General features: G+C 35.8%; 1 protein-coding gene across 11 annotated transcripts in view; it reads right to left on the bottom strand.

Annotated features, from left to right (window-relative positions):
- Positions 1–17,720, bottom strand: part of KCTD20 (potassium channel tetramerization domain containing 20) — a 39,088-nt gene that overhangs the window by 15,106 nt on the left and 6,262 nt on the right. Inside the window, exons 2-3 of one of the 11 annotated variants that reach the window (XM_057698996.1) lie at positions 10,217–10,364; positions 1,421–1,474 (exon numbers count right to left, since the gene is read on the bottom strand). The exons of 7 other annotated variants lie outside the window; for them this stretch is intronic. The gene's annotated coding sequence lies outside the window, so the exon portion shown is untranslated. Of the gene's footprint in view, positions 1–1,420; positions 1,475–2,551; positions 2,571–10,216; positions 10,365–17,720 lie in introns of those variants that run through there. 3 more of the 11 variants (XM_057698997.1, XM_057698995.1, XM_057698998.1) reach the window with 3 other exon arrangements.

The raw sequence follows: 17,720 nt of genomic DNA on the forward strand, positions 1-17,720 counted from the left end.
AATAAAGTGAATGTTGTTAGAAAACCTGAAATGTGGCAACAGCTCTTTCAAGATTACCCTTTCTTAAAGAAAAACATTATTTACATATTTACACAAAAAATGCAGCCCCCTAAAATTGATCCCCAGCAGTTGGTAAAATCAAATAGAACCACCATGCCCTTCGAGTTTGATTCAAAGGTGTTAAAGTCAAAATTAAGTCTGGAGAACAGGGTAAAGAAGATCCATGAAATTGGAAAAAGCATTACTAACACTGGAAACACCAAAAGGGGGTCTGCTTCTTTAAGCTTAACTGGTTTTGAACTATGTTTCACTCTATCTACTTGAGCTGCTTCTCAACTATTCACTAGCTGCGCTCAAGAACTAAGTTCAAACTTCTCTTTGTTGCTCTCCAAAAGATCTCTTGGACCAAAACAAAATAAATTTGAATAAGCTGATTTCTTGAGAATTTGCACAGACTAGACTATTTATTGTATAAGTTACTTCATTTATTCCTTATAATGTATGAAAAAGTTTCATTATGACAGACTATAATGAAAACATTTTCTTCCTTGTCTATAATACCAGGGGCTCAGGATTCAGTTTAACTTATATACAATGAGTTAGTAAATAGAAAGATATACTTGGAAATTAGCAGGGGAGGTATCTTCAATGAGGAAAAAGAATGTAACTTGCTGAGCACTTAACTAAATACAAATAAAATGCTTGTTAATTTTTCTTATAAATAACACATGAATATTTCCCTTCTAAAAAAATGCAAACCTTATAGATAAGGCAAGAAAGGACACGGATCATCACCCTCAATCCCAGTCACTTCTCCACGTAACTAAATCATGACCTGCTTGGTATGAAGCTTTTTAGGCTTTAAAGGATGCCTTTATACTATACAGGTATACTATAAAAGCATCTAGTTTTTAAAATCATACAAACTATACACATTCTCATTCTGTAATATTTTTCTAGATTAACGGTCTAAAAATCCATCCATATTGGAAGATATATCTATTGAGTTTATTCCTTTTTAACTGCTGTATAATATTCTATGATTCTACTCTATCTATGAAGTTTTAAGTTTTTCTAACTTAACCATTACAATGTTTCAATGAACAGGATCAGAGTATACCATGAAATTCCAGGAGCGGACCTAATTTGCAGTTTTCCAAAAGAATTTGGCTTCAAAACTCCTGTTTTCAAGAAACCATCTCAGGATTAATGCTTAATGGCACACTCTTTAAGAAATCACCTAATCAATCATTTCCCAAAGTCCCCTATAAACTTATTCTTCTATAATCCTAGAATGATAGAAGAAAACTCTCGATCTATGAAACCTAAGAAGTAAACTGACCGACACCCAATTCTTCAACATACACCAGAATAGGATGGATGTTTCATTCAACTTTGAATGTATATTTTTATTGCCTACCATGGTTCATTTCTGTAACCATCCCCCAAATGAATCTTGGTCCTCAGAACAGATCTAAGGAAAAATAAAAAAAAAGAAGAAGAAAAGAAAGAAAGAAATAAGCAAAGAATTTGAATAATATAGTTCTCTATTGCTATAAAACTATTTGTGGCCAACACAGATCTAAAAGTCACAGCAATGTACAACTGCAAGAACCAAAGGATCAGTCATGGGCAGTACACCCCTGGTACACCTGATAGTAACTGAAGAGACTGCTTCAGAAAAGAACTAGCAGTTAGAAAAATATTAATAATGCAATTCAGACTGTATAGCTGTGAAGCAAAACAAACTTAACATCCAGCAAGCCAGTTCAAGCAGCACTTCCACATAGTATGTGAAAGCACTTTTAAACACACTAAAGAGCTACACAAATATATATTTTATCATTTATTACATAAGCCTCTGTGAAGACCCCTATTTTGTTAAGTCTTATTTTTGCTGACCTGGAACAGCAAAACGATTTAGCATCATAATCTCCCCACCTTGGAAAATTTGCGTACAATCTTTGATAGTGGAATTTTCTCCACATATTCTTTGCACCTAAAAAAGGACATGCTGGTTTCTCCCTAGAACATAATCATCTCAAGTATTAATCCAAAATAATTTAGATAATAAGTCTATGTATTTTCTTCTTTTTACTTGCAACTTCCTCTAATCAATTATTTATGAAGAAATCAAGATAATGGAAATGTGGTAATTAAGTTCAGTATCTTGCAATTGAACTATTCAGAGTTTAAAAATCTAGTTGGAATGAGGGTGGGGGCAAACTTAACATGGATGTATCTCAAAAGCATAATACTTTCAGACTGTTAATGATACAAGGGTATGATATTTTAAAAGGTAGGATCCTTTTATACTTCAGGGCCATGTCTCCTCTCTGTGTAAAAGCTGGGAGGTAAAGATGAGGTAGGATGCCACAGAATCTGGTAAATGAACCAATCTACCCTTCATCTGTACTCCACACTTGAAATTAGAAAGTAATTACATCTTTGCCAAACCTTCAATCCAGACTGACAAATCCTAGTCCTTTCAGTCTGTTCTTATGTGAATACCACTACATTGCTTTAACTATTTTAATTCCTTATCACTCACTTTAGTCTAGTTCCACTATGTTTTCTTAATTCACAGCAATGAGAACTCTGCTAGTGTATTCTATTAAAGGTGAACAGGTTTTCCAGTTTTGCTTCACATATGCTCTCTGGTGATGATACCTAGGATCTCTGGGAACAGGTTAAAGAGAGTGAAGTTGAGGGTAAAGACTATAGAGGTGACAGATACAATCTAAAATGTCTATGACGGGGTCCCAACCCCTGGGCCACAGACCTTTACTGGTCCACGGCATGTTGGGAACCAGGACACACAGCAGGCGGTGAACAGCCAGGGAGCGAAGAGAAGCTTCACCTGCTGCTCCCCATTGCTCTCATTACCACCTGAACCACTCCCTACCCTACCCCCACCCCCACGGAAAAACTGTCTTCCATGAAACTGGTCCCTGGTGCCTAAAAGGTTGAAGACCGCTGGTCTACGAGATCTCCTAGGGTATTAACTGATAGCTAAGAGACTGCCATCTTCAAAATGTACTCTGGGTATATATATTTTTTAACCCAACTCCACTGCAGCTTTTCTATTCACTCTCTTTGCATGTGTACCCCTAATGTTCTAATCTCAGAAGAAATTCTGTTTTCTGAATGTTTAAGTCTTCCTGTTTTTCCTTTTTCTAGATTATTTCTAAAAAATATTGAGTGAGACCACTCCAGTATTAAGCGCATATAAAATTTATTCATAATATTTCTAAATCTCATAGTTTTCCTACAGCATGTCCCCAAACCCATAATAATTTAGCAAAGAAAAGAGACCTTTGTTAGTAAGTTATCTCCACTGGGTTCTCTCTTAGCCCATACTTGCTGTCTTCCTCAAAGAACTCTGGCAGACTGGTGAGATGAATACTTCTTAGAGACCTCTTGCTACACTGCTCCCCAAGTAAGATTTTCCATTATGGCTCCATCTCTTATAACTGTGACCCTGGGAAGGCTCCTAAGTCTGTGTCTCAACTTCCTCACTTGTAAAAGAAGATGTTAACCATTAACCACACAGGGTTGATATAAGGATTAAATGAGGCTTGATAGTGCTGAGTACAATGCATGGCACACAGCACCCGATAAAGTTGATTATTGTTATTCCCAAACCACAGAATCTGCAAAGAACTTTTACAAATCTAACCTCATTTGAAACTAAAACAGCCCTAAGAGAAAGACTGTAATTATCCTCACTTCGCTGCTGAAAAAACAAACAAACAAACAACAAGCTTTAGAAAGGTTAGCTACTTGGCCTGAATCACAACTCTAGCTAAATGGCAAGGAAAGATTCCAAACCTAGGTCTTTTGATTCCCATATTCTTTTCATCCAATCACGCTGCTTCCCCCAAACCATCCTGCCTTTTATCCATTACTGATTCTATAAGTTCTTCCTGCTATTGCTTGTCAGACATTAAAGAGAAAACCATTAGTTTCCAGGGTCTTGCTGCTGCAGTTCTTATCAAATAGGAATTATAGTCATAGTGCAAGAATCCTGTGACAGAATGGTTATATTTTTCCATAAAATAAAATAGCATTAGTGTTTTACTGCTTATAAAAGCAATATATGTTCAATGAAAAAAAAATCAGTCAATACAGAAAGATATAAATACTTTAAAAATCATATCTGTGGTAAAATACATGCACATATATCTTTGGACATCTACTCCATTATATCCTTGGAACAAACTCCTAGAAATAAAATTGCTATGGAAAAAAGTTAAATAATTTTTAAGTTCTGATATGTACTGCCAGATTGCCCTCTATACTAATTTACACCCCTTCCGGCAGCATGGAGCATGCATTCTCCAGAACTCTGGCTAACACTCAGTGTTTCAATCTTCCTCATCTTTGCTAATTTGATGAGTGAAATGTGGTTCATTTTAACGTGGTCACTTAAAAAGTCACTCAGTTTCAGCAACATTTGCAAAATTTCACCTTTGGGAGGCTTAAAAGATTTGGGTGGGTGGGGGAGAAAAACCCATGCTGGGTAGATATTAGATAATTGCAGTGATTTATTTGTATCAAGTTTGTCAGGCTTGACTAGAATCACTCGATGATTCCCATGACTTGCTCTCATCTCCGTGGAAGTCTAAGATGACAATGAGGTATGATGACAAGACCACCCACTAAACTGAGGCAAAGCACCCTCTGGCTTTGGCTTTGTTACTAAGCCACATCACCAAGAAAAGGTCCTTTAAGCTTCAGTGTTTTCATCCATAAAAATGAGATGATATCAGCCACTACCAAGTTAGACAATCAATTAGAATGTATGGAAAAGCCCTCATAAAACATGAAGTGCTATACAAAGAGACACATTTGGTATGTGAATCTCCCTTATACAACTGCTGAGTTACCATTTATTCAGCTCTTTAAGCTCATCATACCCATCCTCCACTTTTGAATATACTTTTTATGTTCTACTGTATAGTTCTACTGATTTCAGCTACATTTCTCTTTTTGATTCAGTGGAATGACATACTGTACTGCTTTTAGAATTCTCTGAATTTTTTTTGCCTCAGTTGCCTAACTTTCCATTTGCACGTGACCATCTGTGTCTTTCCATTTTTCCCTCAGGAACACACCATATCATCTCCTTCTGCTGAACTGTCTTTTTTTTTCTTTTTTGCTTTTTTGGCCATGCCATAAGGCATGTGGTATCTTAGTTCCCCAGATAGAACCAGAGCCCCCTGCAGTGGAAATGCAGAGTCTTAACCACTGGACCACCAGGGAAGTCCTCCAGCTGTCTTTTCTTTAGCTCTTTTACTCCTGTAGAATTTTAAAAAAACAAAGACAAACAATAATCCTGCACTTGGGTAGTATTGTACATTTCATTGTTCCCGGAAGGAAATACTGAAAAGACAAAAATCATTTGTAACGCCTCTTCCAAACTTTCCTAAGCATACATAAATATATTCCTTTTATTTATTTTTACAATTTGAAATTCTGCTGTAAGCACTACTATACTGTATTCTCAACATATCATGAATTTGGCTGTATGTCAATCATATTCTTACATCATTTTCAATGGTACACAAGATTTTATTATATGGTTGTACCAAATTTTACTCAATTGATTTCATATTTTTAAAAATTTAATCTTTAACCCATTTAGAATTCATTCTGGCATATAGCACAGTATAGATATAACAAAATTCAAATGGTTAACCAACTAACTGCCTTAATATATTCTGAAGAGTCTGTTTTTTTCCACGTGGATTTGAGATGTCACCTTTATCAAATACTAACATATAATTTATGCTTGGTCTGGTTTTTAAACTCTGTTCCACCTGATTAATCTTATCTCTGTGCCCATATATAATAGACAATTTTAATTTAACAAACTTGACATCATTTCTCTATGTCATTTATCTAGAACTTCTAAGATGGTATTTCTAAGTTGTCGACGGAAATTTTTCCTTCTCATCTTTAAAATTATGTCTTAAATACTTGTTCACCTTTTTCTTCTGCAATGGTTAACACCAGCTTTACTAGTTTAGAATTACTGTGTTTCATAGAACATTAAATTTAATGGGATATGGCAGTTGCACACAGACTCCCCATACCAGTTTATTACCCAGAATGCAGCTGTGTTTGTTCTCTTACTATATGGAAGTAAAAATTTGCTTTACCTAAAAATATTACTGCTATAATTCATTCCAATGAAATATTTTTTAAATGTATGGATAATAAGATTATTAATATTAGAGGATTTTTGCTGTTTATTATTAAGAGACAATGTTTAATCAAATTTTAAATTCAAAGTAAAAAATTTTATTTCAGCTATTTTAATACACATAAATACATTATATACTTTAAAGATAGGTTAGGTTACTATTGCAGTTATACTAGAAGACTTTTCTGTGCAGGAAAACAACTTCTCATGATACTGCATTTCTTGAATACTGGTCAAGGTTTATACACTTGCCTTTCTTATAGTGGGCCTAAGCCATTGTATAATTAATCCCTGATAAAAATCAATCCCCTTCCCCTAACCTCTTTCTCTTTTGCTTTTTTCTTTTCAAAGAACTAATGCTATAAAATGTTTTCCCATTTACCATACCATTTCCTCATGAAGTCTCAAATTAAGAGAAGTTATATTTAATCATAAGCTATCCTCCTCCTATATTATCAGCAAGTGCTTTGGAACCCACACTACCTGGTTTGGTTCTTGATTCCACTGCTTACTAGCTGCATGAATCTGGGCACATGAAAAACTTATCCAAGGGGACTTCCCTGGTGGTCCAGTAGTTAAGAATCCGCCTTCCAATCCACCGGACAAGGGTTCGATCCCTGGTCCAGGAACTAAGATCCCACATGCCGTTGTGGCCCATGTGCAACAACGAAAGATCCTGCATACCACAACTAAGACTTGACACAGCCAAAATAAATATTTTTTTAAAAAAAGAAAAACTTCTGAGACTCAGTTTTCTCATCTATAAATTAATAATAATAGTATCTACCTGGAAGAACTGTTTCAGGGATTACAAATACTTCAGAGAAAGCAACCTCTGGCATATGGTAAACAATGAAAAGACTTACTTGTTATTACTGTTTATATACTCAAAACTAGCTTCAAGCTTACAAAAATCAAAGTCCGTATTTTTAAAATCTCTACTTGTTTCTTTTTTCTTGCATTAACACCCTGCCTGTACATCATCTATCATCTCAATCCCAACAGCAGCAACTCTCTATATCTCTGGGTATCTATATTTTTATACAGAACATGTAGTAGAATCCTTATATATCCATTTGCAGAAGTAATAAAACTCAATTATGATACAACCGTTAACTCTTAATTCCAAACATTTGCTGATAACAAACATGTTATTTCTGTAAACCAAACCTGTAGTTTTAAAACTAAAAAGTATACAGCTTTCTAATGGACCTTCTGTACTGACTAATAAGCACTTTCATCAGCTAGGTTTCTTCTTTTTTACTCTCTCAAAATTAGAGAGAAGTTTCTGGTATTCTCTTCAGATTATCAACAAGTTAGTCAGCATATACAGCCAGCATACATTTACCAACCACCTCCTGTGTGGAAGGCACATAGCACTGTGTGCCAGCACTGAGGGACACAAAGGATTGAGCAACATTTTCAAGGGTTGGCCCTAAGCTCCGACTGGTTAGGTGGGGATATATGAAAAAGATAAGCAAATTTACATAATAAATACAGAGTAAGTGATTCAAACCAGTCGTTTCAGATTCTAGGGCCTATCCTTACAGTGGGTTCTGGGAATTTATTATTTAAAAAAAATCAACTTCTCAGGTAGCTCTCATGTGGCATTCAGATTTGGAGATTCTAAGATAAAGGTTATCTTAAAATAATGATAAAGGTTATCTTAGAATAATGATAAAGAAACATAATCTTTATGTTTCTCTAAACATAAAGGTTAGAGAAAAATCACCTCTAGATAGTGTGGTTGGGAAAAGGAAGTCTTCATAAGAGACAAAATTTGAGCTGGGCTGTGAAAGATAAGATTTTCTTCTCAACTTTTTATTTTGAAACTTTTCAAATCTATAGGAAGATTGAAAAAATCATTACAATCAGTAAAATCTTATATATTCTTCAGAGGTACCAATGATTATCTGCCTCATTTGTCTGTGAGCCTGCGCTCCCCCACCACGCACAAAATCACTTGAAAGTTACAGACATCACAACACTACACCCACTTCCTTTAGCAAGCATATTCTAAGAATGAGAACATTCTCTTAAAAAACACAACAGTACCGTTTTCACATCTAAGAAAATGAACAATTCCATAATACTAATATATAACCCACAATCACATTTACTCAATTGACCTCATGTTTTCTCTCAAAATCTTTTTTTTTGGATCCATAATTCAGTCAAGGCTCATTCCTTGCATTTGGTTGTTCTGAGACTTTTAATCTTGCATATTCCACCCCACCCCCCTTGCAATCTGAGGGGATTGTTTTGTTTTACACGGAATGGACTTTTTAAAAAAGTCTAGGTCAGAAAAGGGAACCCTCCTATACTGTTGGTGGGAATGTAAATTAGAACCCTCCAGCCACAATGGAGAATAGTATGGAGGTTCCGTAAAAAACTAAAAATACAACTACCATATGATCCAGCAATCCCACTCCTGGGCATATATCCAGGAAACACAAAAACTCTAATTCAAAAAGATACATGCACCCCAGTGTTTATAGCAACACTACAAACAGCCAAGACATGGAAACAACCTGACTGGTAGACATCTATGAGCGTGCACGTGCACACACACAAATATTACTCAGCCATAAAAAAAAGAATGAAATATTGCCATTTGCAGCAACATTGATAGACCTACAGAATATCATACTAAGTGCAGTAAGTCAAAGACAAATATTATGATACCACTTACATGTGGAATCTGAAAAATAATACAAAATAATACAAATGAACCTATATACAAAACATAAACAGACTCACAGACATGGAAAACAAGCTTACTGCTATCAAAAGGAAAAGGGGGGGAGGATAAATTAGGAGTATGGGATTAACAGATACAAACTACTATACATAAAATAGATAAGATATAAGGATTCACTATATAACACAGAATTATATTCAATATCTTGTAATAACTATAATGGAAAATAATCTGAAAAAATATATATAACTGAATCACGCTGCTGTACACCTGAAACTAACACAATATTGTAAATCAACTACACTTCCAAAAAAAAAATTTTTTTTTAAATAGAAATCTAGGTCAGTTCTAACATATGTCTGTTTCCATGTGATTAGATATAAGTTAAATTCTTTTTAAACAGGAATATGGGACTTTCTAGGTGGCGCAGTGGTTAAGAATCTGCCTGCCAACGCAGGGAACACAGGTTTAAGCCCTGCTCTGGGATGATTCCATATGCCATGGAGCAACTAAGCCTGTGCGCCACAACTATTGAGCCTGTGCTCAGGAGCCTGTGAGCCACAACTATTGAGCCCCTGTGCCACAATTATTGAAGCCCACGGGCCTAGAGCCTGTGCTCCACAATAAGAGAAGCCACTACAATGAAGAGCCTGCACACCACAATGAAGAGTAGCCCCCACTTGCAGCAACTAGAGAGTGCCCGTGTGCAGCAACGAAGACCCAACACAGCCAATAAATAAATAAAATAAATAAATTTATATTAAAAAAAACAGGAATATGTGTATGTATAGATGACAGCTGTGTCCTTCCAACTGCCATCACATCAGAGGCACATAATGCGAGGCTACCCCACTACAGGGGATAAGTTTGATCATGTGGTTAAAGTGGTGACTCTAAGTCTCTCCATTGTAAAGAGAGATCTAATACTCTATCTCCCAATAACTTTTCACCCAGTGGTTTTAGCATCTATTGATGATTCTTGCCTGAATCAATTATTACCTTTGGGACTACAAAATGATGACTTTCTAATTTTATCATTCCTTTTACATTTATTGTCTAGCATTCTTTTGTTAAATAGAACTATTTATTCACTCTCTATCTTCCTTTTTAAGTATCATTATGAACTCAAATATTTGTTTTAATCTAACATATTAAAATAATCCATTACCATCATTTTTTTTCAAACTGTCCAATTTTTGATTTGAATTGTCCCAGGTATGGCTAATAGGGTTCGCTTCAAGCCTTCATCTGTGTCAGTTCTATTGGCTTTTGAGGCTATTTCCTGTACAAGATTTTTCTAAGCTTACCTTTTACCATCTCTGACCCAGCCTGAAATAATCTGCCATTTCTCCCTGGAGCCTTTGTTCCTTTTAATGGACAAATGCATTTATAAATCAGGATCTGAGCACTTGGTGTCTTCATAGCTATTGGGGTGTCATCGTCTACTGAAATGGTCTAGAAGTAAGTTGAGGATTTTGAAAAAAAAAAAAAAAAAAAGAGTTTATATTGGTATTTTCAACTCAAATTCAACATTATGGTTTTTCTTCACTTATTTTATATTAGTACTATATCTTTCCTCTCAATGAAAATCTTGGTTCATAAACTATTTTTTAAATTATAACTTCTTTTAAATTAATTTATTAATTGGCTGCATTGGGTCTTCGTTGCTGAATGTGGGCTTTCTCTAGCTGCGGCGAGTGGGGGCAACTCTTTGTTGCGATGCATGGGCTTCTCATTGCAGAGCACGGGCTCTAGGTATGCGGGCTTCAGTATCTGTGGCATGTGGGCTCAATAGTTGTGGTCTGCGGGCTCTAGAGCACAGGCTCAGTAGTTGTGGCTCATGGGCTTAGCTGCTCCGTGGCATGTGGGATCTTCCCAAACCAGGGATCGAACCCATGTTCCCTGCATGGGCAGATTCTTAACCACTTTGCCACCAGGGAAGTCCCAAATATAACATTAATATTACTAACAATAAACTTACTAAGTTTAAGTGTCTTTTGGGGGCCAATTCTTTTTGTCCTTAAAGTATATCCCACTAGTGATGTACAGTCAACATGCTATGTTCAAGTTGATTTTTCTTTTTTCTCTGTATGTCCTTTAATTTAGGTGCATTTTTTAACACTCAATTATAGCTTATTTTTCATTATTTTTAAATTTAATTTTTGAATATATAAAACATTTACATTCATCAAAGGTTAAAGTGTTACAAAAGAGGAATGCTCAGAGAAGTGTCTCTCCCTTCCCCTTTCCCTCCAATATTTGCCTATTACCTACAGATAACTAGTTTTATTAATTTGTTTATCTTTCATGTTTCTATTTATAGAAATAAGCATAATGTGTCTATAGACATATAAATTCATAGTTCTTCTTTTTCTTATACAAAAGATGGAATACCACATCCAGTCCTGTACTCTGCTATTTTTACTTAACAATATATCTCAAATTCACTCCATAGGAGTGATTAGAAATCTTCCTCATTCTTTTTAATGGCTGTTTAATACTCCACTCTTAGATGCTAATAGCTGGAACTCTGATAGAGAAAAAACGGCATTTTAGACAGGGTGAATGGTGTATCACAGGCAGGAAAGTAAGAGTAAACAAGGCTTTATACTATATGAAGGGAACAGGGAGACAACCAGGTTAGAGTGAAGGATTAATACAAAAGGGTGCGAGAAATCAGAACCACCATACCATACAAATTCAGGGAACCCCATGCATACCATCATTTAAGGAGCTGTACAACACACAACTTAGATGGTTGTATACAACAGCCCTAGCAGAGGATTAGGTTGAAAAACAAGTTGGAGGAAGCTTATGGAAACCTTGAATTACAAAGTAGAACAGAGTTAGGACTTTGTCTTGTAGCCAAAGTTTTTACATACAGAAGTGTCATGTTTAGCATGCTGCTTTAAGATAAATACAACCACAGATGGACCAGAAGAGTAAGAGGTTATTGGAATTGTCTAGGTGTGAAAGGATCTCAGTGGGTTGACAGCAAGAAGGGTAGTACCTAAGACACAGTCCTGCCTGCCTTCAAAGAGCTTACAATCCTAGTTGTTGAGAATGTAAAGCAAGAGTTACATAATACAGAAAAGTGATATTTTAGAATCAGAAGAGACCTTAGTGATTATTTTGTCCAGTGGTTCTCAAGTTTAGCTGATAATCAGAATCACCTAGGGGAACTTGTTAAAAACATTCTTGGGTCCTGTTCCCCAGAGATTCTGATTTAGTAGGTCTAGGGTGGATCTGAGAATGTGAATTTTTTTTTCCCCATATGGGATCTTAGTTCCCTGACCAGGGATTGAATCTGTGTCCCCTGCAGCGGAAGCACGGAGTCTTAACCACTGGACTGCCAGGGAAGTCCTGGGAATGTGAATTTTTTAAACAAACTCCTCAGCTGATCCTGTAGACTGGATATGTTTGGGAACAACTCATCTGGTACACGCTTTCATTTCATGAATGAGAGACTGAATCACAACAATATTCTTTTTGAGGAATATTCTAGGAGATTACAAACTTAGAGTAAGGAGGCCTTTTTAATCAAGAACAAAAAACCCAAAAGCTAAAAAAGAAAAGAAGGGACTTCCTAGGTCGCACAGTGGTTAAGAATCTGCCCGCCAGTGCAGGAGACATGGGTTCGATCCCTGCTCCAGGAAGATCCCACATACCTCAGAGCAACTAAGCCTGGGTGCCACAACTATTGAGCCCGTCTGCCGCAACTACTGAAGCCCGTGCTCCACAAGAGAAGCCACCACAGTGAGGAGCCGGAGCACCACAATGAAGAGTAGCCCTCGCTTGCCACAACTAGAGAAAGCCAGTGTGCAGCAATGAAGACCCAACGCAGCCAATGAATAAATAAATAAATTTATATATTTTTTTTTTAAAAAGAAAAAATTTTTCAAACTTTTGTATGGCAAGGAATCCTATAAAGAGAAAAAAACCTTGAAAAATTATATTTGCAACAGAGTTTTACAAAGAATTATTTTCACAAATTCAATGAGGGCTTATGAAAATGCATCACAAATTCAATGAGGGCTTATGAAAATGCATGAAACTAACCCAACAGAAAAATGGGCAAAGGATGGGAAAAAAGGGGGAAATACCCAAGAAGTTCATGAAACTATATTAATAGGATACAAAATAGAATTTAAGGCAAAAAAACTACACAGGTTGGACAAGGCATAACATTGGAAGATATCTGTTGCCAGAACCATTTCTCTTCCTCATTTCTACCTTGGAAGAAAGCCATAACAAGAGAAGAGATGCAGGCGAGAAGAGGGCATTCCAAGTCCACAGAAAGGCAGGAATGCCTCTGATTCCATATCCCTTCTCCTTCACTTTCCTCTATGAATTGCTGAGGCTAGGCTAACAGGCTAGCAGGTAAAAGCACAAGGACAGTAGTAATAAGATTATAACTGCTTGCATATATTTTCCTGTCTTCTCTACTTGACATCCCTAACTTACTGCCCTTAGTACCTTTTTGACAATACAACTTATGTCCAAGAACAGCTTTTGTGCCAGAAGAGACTATACTATAGTTACTTGGATTTAAATTAAGACTTAAGACCTTCCGTTCAATTTATAACTGTCCAAAGGCCTTTAGTTTCCTTTACAACTTTATCAAATTACCTTTTAAACAAAAAGACTAAAACAATATAATAACTTTTTTTACTCACTACCCAGTTTAAAATATAAAACAAGACAAATATAGTTGAATCTCCTAAAACCATGATCCTAAGTTTGCTATTGCCAAACACTTTAAACTATCATCTTAATATCTTCTTTTCTTGTTTTAGCACTTCACTTGCCTCCCAAGCAAATCTTTAAGTTCTCAAAAAAAAAAAAATTAGTAAATCCTAAAAAAGGAAACTCATGAATCTAGTATATCTCAAGTTCTTAAATATTGCAACACCCTTTCAAAATGCAAAGTTTTCTTACATCCTTAAACTAATAACCAAATCTAAACCCAGTTACTCAAGAACACATTTTACATTGTAATCAAATTAATCAGTTGAGATTCTACAATATACCAAATTACCACAAACATTCCATTGAAAGTCCAGATGGACTTAAACTTCACTGACTTAACATATATCATGTGCTACATATTATTCTCAGCACTTTGTTATTTAACTTAATAGTCAAAAACACACAAAAAAAGCAAAAAAACAAACCTTCATCAAGTAGGTGCTATTATTACCCACATTTACAGATGAGGAAACTGAGAAAGAAAAGAGGTTAAGAAAAGTTCCCGCAATCACATAGCTAACAATAGCAGAGCTAGGCTTCAAAACCCAGGCTTCTGGCTTCAGAGTCAAATGCATGTTACCTCTCTTTATAGGTCTGATTTACTTCATGAACTGTACATAAGTTTCACAGGTTTGGAAATATACTTTCAAGCCCAAGATCTAGAGCCAGGACATATGACCTTTCTGTGCCAATAAGGCATACCTAGCACCTTTTCTGCTTACATAGTTGCTCTGAGATGACCTCTAAATCAATTAACTCCAGATAGGGGTTGATTTTATGAGTTCCCCAAATTCAAATTAAGATCTTACCTAATTCCACTGTAACTTTCAACTTTATTACCTAAAAACAGGGTAGATCAAATTCTGTAATTTCCACACAACGTGCTTCTATCTTTCAATGGATTCAACTAGTTATGGTCATTCTAACGACACTTTTAAGCTAGGAACAATCCAAGGTACAAAACAGACCAGGCAAAGCTCATGACTCCTAAGAAGAAGCCAATCAACATATGAGGTCCTTAATGTCCAGGCCCCTCTTCTGCTTATTACCTAAAACCCCTCTACAGGAAGAGACACACAAGCTGTTAAAGATTACTTAATGGCAAACTTTCAGGAAATATCCAAGAGATATTTTGTTAGCAATAACGTCTTAAACAGTACAAGGGTGTGCAATCAAAAAAAAAATTTAAACGTATTACTCAATACAGTAGACCATTTTATAAGAAAGAGCTAAGTTTCTGTTCAACAAGAAAAGTACTGAAGGTCTTAGGGAACAGATCCACAGATCAGTACTGTAGCAATAGAACAAACACTGAAATTTTGGAGACAATCCAAAATCACTGTGTCAGAAGATGGTTCAAGGACCAGCAGTAATACGTGTCAAAAGTTTTCACCAACTCTTAGCAAAAATGGGGACAATGGAGATAATGTAACACACACACATACAATTATTATCCCAGTTCTAAGACACCTGACATTGACTAAAACATCAATATAATAACAGCATTTTAGGAAAGCACTGTTACATTAAATACATACATGATTTTAAGACAGCCTGATTTCAAAAATATTAAAATGTGAACTAAAAATTATGGTATGTTAGTATAATGCTTTCTTGGTACCTAAATTAAATCTTTACTTCCTTTTTGATATTAAATGTCTTTTACAAAATAATAGTGACAGAAAATGATAGTCAGATTTTTTTTCAATGTCCTAAAAGGCTGGCAACTTGATGATGGGTTCCCAATTTCACCCACAATTTTTCCAATCATAAATCTCAAAAAAAAAATCTGGGTCCCAATCACCTTCCATCTAGGACTACAAAAACACTTCTATTAGTTCAGTCCAGTCTACCTAAAAAATATCCCAAAATAAAGAATCTCTTGCTTAGCTCACCCTATTGGTGGCCAGCAATCCTTGGGGAAAAATTTTTTTTTTCCTTTGCTGAGCTGAAGTCTGCCTTCCTTCCTCCCTGCACCCACCGTGACTTCCATGCGTTGGTAAGTCCTATCCCCTGGGATAATGCATCCATCAGAATGGGATGGGTAAAACAGAAAAACAAAACAAAAAACCCCATCTGTTTGAAGGCATTAGACAACTAGGAAGATAGCCAAGACTGCAGAGAAGCTGTGATGGACAGTTCTATATGTCAACCTGCAAGGCTACAGTCCTAGTTATTCAAACACTAATCTAGGTGTTACTGTGAAGGTATTTGGTAGATTTGATTAAAGTCTTTACTCATTTTCGTTTAAGTAAGGAAGATTATCCTAGATAATGTGGGTCGGACTGATCCAACCAACTGAAAGGCTTTAATAGCAGAACTGAGCTTTCTCTGAGGAAGAAGAAATTTGATTGGAATGCAGCTTCCACTCCTGCCCAAGAGTCCCAGCCTGCCCTTCCTGATGGCCTAATCCAGTCTCCACAATTGTATACACCAACTCCCTTCAATAAACAGCTTAATATATATGTGTATATATTTATATACACACAGATAGATGACATAGATTATTTTGATGATATATAAATACTACACAGAACCATAATGCATAATTAAAACCATCCTTTAAAGAAAACTCCAGGACCAAGTGGCTCGACTAGTGAATTCTTCCACACCTTTAAGGAAGAAATTACATCAATCTTATTCAAACTCTTCAAGAGAACAGAAAAAAAGGGCATATATCCCAATTCATTTTCTGAGGCCAGCATAATACTGACCCAAAACTTGACAAGGACATTACCAAAAAGCACAACAGACGACTTTTTCTCGTAAGTACAAAAATCCTATACAAATTATTAAAAAATCAAACCCAGATACATAGAAAAGGATAATACATTATGACAAAGGTTGACTTAACATTCTAAAATCAATTAATATAATTCACCATGTTAAAAGACTAAAAAAGTTTTAGAGGGACTTCCCAGGTGGCGCAGTGGTTAAGAATCTGCCTGCCAATGCAGGGTTTGATCCCTGGTCTGAGAAGATTCCACATGTCAGAGAGCAACTAAGCCCGTGTGCCACAACTACTGAGCCTGTGTGCCTAGAGCCCTTGCTCTGCAACAAGAAAAGCTACCGCACTGAGAATCCCATGCATCGCAATGAAGAGTAGCCCCTGCTCTCTGCAACTAGAGAAAGCCCGCGGATAGCAATGAAGAATCAACGCAGCCAAAAATATAAATTTATTTTCAAAAAAAGTTTTAGAATAATAACTAAAAAAGCATGAAACAGTATAGATGAACTAGATTTTAAAAAGGCAGGTTGAAACAATAAATATAGTCATAGAAAAAAGATTAAAAATATTAACAATTATTCTCCCTTGGCTTATCATGTGACTTTTAAAAACTGTTTTATTGAATATGCCAAAGTCTCTAAAATGAATGTGTTATTACTTTTAAAATGAGAGAAAAGGAAAATGTATCTCTAAAAACAGGGTACTCTTCAAGAAAATGTTGGAATTTTTTTTAAAGGTTAGAACAGTTTAAAAGAAACTTTTTACAGTTTAAGAAAATGACATATTACTAAAGAGATTTTGACATTTTCCCACCTAGATTAAAGAAAAAATATGAGGAATACAAGACAAATTAGGAATTAAACACATTAAATAGTTTCTCAAGCAGATTATTCAATAGGATGACAGAATAATCTTAATAGTTTTAAATCCAACATAAGGACTTAAAAAATATGGAGGCATGATGTGCTTCTTACGGTACTCAACAGCAAGCATGGTTCTAAGGAACAAGTGGAAGGTATGACAGGTGGGTAGGCACAGGATAAAGGATGATGCTTGAATCACAAGCCAGAGGGCGCTCAATAAAAGGACAACTGGAACATTCAGATTACCTGGCATTTAATTCCCTAAACAGATTATTATGAGCTAAATTAAACTGTGTTTCCCTCAAAATTCATATGTTGAAGTCCTACATCCTCAGAATGTGACTGGAAATAGGGTCTTTAAAGAGGTGATTAAGATCAAATGAAGTCATTAGGGTGGGCCTTAATCCAATACAACTGGTGTCCTTTTAAGTATACGAGATGAGGACACATATAGGCACAGAGGGAAGACTG

This window comes from Hippopotamus amphibius, chromosome 11, assembly GCF_030028045.1.
Source record: "Hippopotamus amphibius kiboko isolate mHipAmp2 chromosome 11, mHipAmp2.hap2, whole genome shotgun sequence".
NCBI classification, from domain to species: Eukaryota; Metazoa; Chordata; class Mammalia; order Artiodactyla; family Hippopotamidae; genus Hippopotamus; species Hippopotamus amphibius.